This window comes from Kryptolebias marmoratus, linkage group LG5, assembly GCF_001649575.2.
Source record: "Kryptolebias marmoratus isolate JLee-2015 linkage group LG5, ASM164957v2, whole genome shotgun sequence".
In the NCBI taxonomy this organism is placed as follows: Eukaryota; Metazoa; Chordata; class Actinopteri; order Cyprinodontiformes; family Rivulidae; genus Kryptolebias; species Kryptolebias marmoratus.
In genome coordinates this window covers 25,221,259-25,225,730 of record NC_051434.1, presented here as the reverse complement: position 1 = coordinate 25,225,730, position 4,472 = coordinate 25,221,259, and positions in this window count along the sequence as shown.

Below are 4,472 nucleotides of genomic sequence, written 5' to 3'. Positions count from 1 at the left end.
CTTCTTTATTTCTGTGATAGAGGTTTAGGTAGAGATATCGGCCTATCACAGATACATATGTATATGTCATTCTGTTCTTCATTTATATACCATATATATATAAGATTATATATGTTTGTGCTTGCGTCTGTGTGTGTTGAGAACTGTAAGAACAAATAATCCTTCATAGCACCCTCAATAAAATGCTAAGCACCCCCTTAGCACCTGCAGAAAAAAATATCTGGAGCCGCCTCTGAACACAGCCAACAGCTAACACAGCTAACAGCAGAATGAAGCTGCATCCTTCTTTTAACTTGAAGCCAGAGTGTCTCTTAAACATGGCCAGAAGTTTATTTCATTATTTTTAGTTTGACTTAAACAAAAGTCCCAGTGGAGGTTTAGCTGCTCTCCAGTTATCAGGTGATGTGCTGAAAAGTCCATGTCTGTGAGTTTTGCTCCAGGCCGGTGGACAAAGCAGCCAGCTTAGTGGGTGAGTTTATGCACAATGTCTATAGGTTCATTTAACAGAGAGACTCCTCCTTGCAGCTCATCATCATTTGTATCCGGATCATAGACTGGCTGACTGGTAAGGAACAGACCTGGTGACTGCAGGCTTATGGTATGCATTTATTTAGGTTTTTCTCTTCCTGATTTGAATTCACACATTTAAGCTGACATTTTCTTCACTCAGTAACGGATGGGATTTCAAATGCAACTATGTACAGTACTTGAAATAAAACATACTCACGTAAAAGTAAAAACAAATATAGATACTAATAATTTACTTAACCCTCCTGTGGCCTTCAAGTCAAAATAACCTGAAGTTACAAGGGCTTTTCCACCTTTCTTCATTTCTCTCTCTTTTGAGGGCTTTAGGCAGGTTAAAAAAGTACAAAGTTTGCGTAATTCATACTTAATTACATAACGTGAGTAAATGTAATTTGTTACTTTCCACCCCTGGCATTTTGTCACTTTTCTATTTTAGAATCTAGACAGAAACTGCACTGCAGTAATCATCAGTAATGATAATCACCAATCATCGGGTACACATGTTACACTGTAGGGTCTGTTTATTTACTCTAATAGTCATACCATCAACAACTACCTGTAATTTTTGTGCATGTCTGTACATCACAAGAACCTCTACACATGTTCTCATAGATGAAGAATTTTGTACCTTCTGTGAATCAGGAAATCACCTCCCTGCTTTAAAACCACAGTTGCTCCATTAGCAGTAGCTGCTTTGACTAAAAGGATGTCCTGGGGGTATAAAGGAATGTACAACCCCTGCTTGTGACATTGCCCTCTGCTGTATATTAACCAGACATTAAACACTTTCCTGCATCTCATTGTTTTGTTACTCCAGTACGTCTTGTGTCATCAGCCAGCTCAGTGCAGTGCATCTCAGGTTGGTGGTTTTCATCAAACTTGTTGAACTTTGCTAAATTGGTGATGATATGTAAAGTGACTCCAGTGTCAGCCATTAGACCTCTGACCTTCATACCGCTGCCTGTCTGGGTCTCCCGGTCTCTGCCACTTGTCCAGTAGGTGTATTCTTTGCTGCTTTCCTTCTCTGAGATTCTCCGTAAGTCATTGCACCACGGTTTCCATCTGCATTCTGTTGTTTTTGGAGAAACTACACCATTGCTTGCAATGACTTTGTGTCCTTTTTGCCCACACCTGTAGCACACCAAAACCAAACTGTCACCTGGTCTTGCTGGAACATGTCTCGTGCTCAACTGCACTACGTCTTCATGATATTGTCGTCAACTGCCACTGCTGTGTGTATTTTCTCTGTGTCTTCAAATCTACCCAGTTTAGTTTTTAACTCAGTAAAAGTCATTGTATTGTCACTTTGTGTGATGTGAGTAATAAATGGTTTGAATGAACCTGGTGGTCCTTTCAAAATTATAGTGATAAAAAAGCCATCACTTACCAACTCACCAGTGTTTCTTGATGCTGTTGTATCATAGTCTGTCACGGTTTCGCTGCTGGATTTCTGAAGTGAAGTCAGCTCTGAAAGCAGGGTGATAACACAAGGCTTTCTCTTGCCTGCATAGTCTCTACAGCCCTTTCTGTCCATTGCAGCTACTTCTCGCATGACCAGTAATAGACTTTTATCACAGAAGAATTGAATGAACTCTGCGTACGCCTCCACATTTTTAGAGTTGTCTTTTCCTGACTTTTGCTTACTTCCTTTGTCTCTAAAATCACATCCTTTACCCCTGGAACCAAAGGTGGGTCAAAAATTTGTCTCACACAGTTCATAATTGCTTTCACCTCCCTAAAAAACTAGCCTAGACCAGTGGTTATTTGATTCTTTGGCTCGTCTGCTCATGCTGCTAGTTGTAGAAGGCTATCTCTCACCGGACAAGAGGCACATTGTGTTGCAGCTTTTGTTTTGGTTGTAAATTGCCAAACAATTAGTTTTGATGAGTTCTGCCTCTGAGCCCATGACCTGTCAGCAGAGTTTAGTTTCACAGTGGCTTCTTTGGGTTTTTGTTTTCACACGAACACTTTCATGACAGAGGAACAACACAGGAGCCTTCAGCTGTAGTGTAACTGGAACTCTGGTGTCCCTCTCAGGGACACAGAACATTGGCTGTTCTTATTGTCCATCTACAGCACTTTCCTCATGTCACAACATATACAATGTATACTTTCACAACTCAGAGGGTATATGTTAACAAAAGTCCACCCTTTTTCAGTTCTACAGTTTTACATATGAGACATGATAAACATGGTTGGGTCTTGTGGCTTAATTTTTGTTATTGGCCTATTTCTTTTGATGGTGATATTTTCCCCTCTGTCTGTGCGTGCATATTTATTTGTCTGTCTGTTACAAAATTGCTCATGAACTACAGGACAGATTGTAATCAATCTCTCACAAAGTCAGAATTGGACTAACATCTATAACTGATTAACTTTTGGAGTTACCCAGTTCAAGATGGCCACCACATCTAACCAACCTTAGAAAAACATAAATAGCTTTAACTCTTTCAGAAAATATAAAAAATAGAATAACTTAGAGAGGGCAGACCTCTGCCAAGGCCATAGCGTAATTAAAAATTGTTAGCTCCAGATCGTGATCCGTATCACCACCAAAATTTAAGCACTTGTTTTTTTGTGTGACAACTCTAACATTTCCTGAAAATTTCACCAAAAACTGTTTATTAGTTTGTTTTTTTTTAATATTGGGAATGGACAAACAAACAAGCAAATCAACCAACACTGCCGAAAACATAACCTCTTTGATGGAGGTAATAATAATTACCAAGAACTTGATTAGAATTAAAGGTCTAGCACTCATACATATTGCCTGCTGTCTTTCATGCCAGAGTTTTAAACTAAGATAATCTTGTGTTGAAAAAAATGATGGAGTTGTAACTGTTTTAGTCAAACCTTGAAAATAACTGCAGAATCTCATACATTATCTAGAAATGCCATGCTCATAGTATTTGTTAAGGGACACATTTCAGTGATTACTACACCAAATTTTAGCCCAGTATGTATTACAACTTACTGAATTAGAGCTATTTTTGTTCTGTTTGTTTTAGGTGGCTTTGGTTGTCAGTTGTAGATGTTCATCAAATGGTTACTTTTGAATAGAAGGAGTTAAAAGAAATCCTGGATGACTGTGAATTTACACCTGCAAACAAAAGAAGTTGACTGCAAAGTTTGAAACAAAGATATTACACAACTTAATAATGCTCAGAGTGTCAGTATGTGTTGAGAATGCCCCTCAGCTACTACCACACCAGATTTTAGCCCAAGATCTGTAAACTGACTGAATTAGAGTAATTTTTGTGTTTTGCAACAGTTGACTTTGGTGGCCATCTTGATTCGGGTTGACTCCAATAGTTGAAAAATACTATTATTTCTGGGAGTTTCCTTGAAATCCATCCAGTAGTTGATTTATTTTGGTAACAGACAAACAAACACACATACACACACTTGGGTAGGTGATAAATATATTTAGGTAACAACACCTTATTTTGAGCCAGATTATTATTTTCTTTGATAAATAAACCATTAGTTTATACAATTGAATGACACATATTTTAATAGTGTTATCTTATATTATCAGACTTTTTACACATTGTTTGTTCCATAATAATGATCAGCTTTGCATGGTATTTTTTTCACTCATTAGACATTTATAAAGATTTATTACATCCACCCTCTGTCAGTGACAGCTCATGAAGGCGTCCACGTTTCACTTACTGTGTAAAGCTAACCGGATTTAGCCAAGAACACTAATTCTTTCCTTCAAAATAAGATATCTCAGTCTCGTTCGTAACGATGGAATAGAGTTGTAGTTTTGTAACTTGAAAAATAAATTGCAAATTTCAGAAACTGTATTAAAATGAATACATTTCAATGCTAAATGTATTCACAGGTACGAATACATTCGTGTTTATATATATAATATAAGTGATTGAACTTTATTTTGAAACTTACCGGAAATTGCGCGCTCTGGTCTCCCGGTGCAG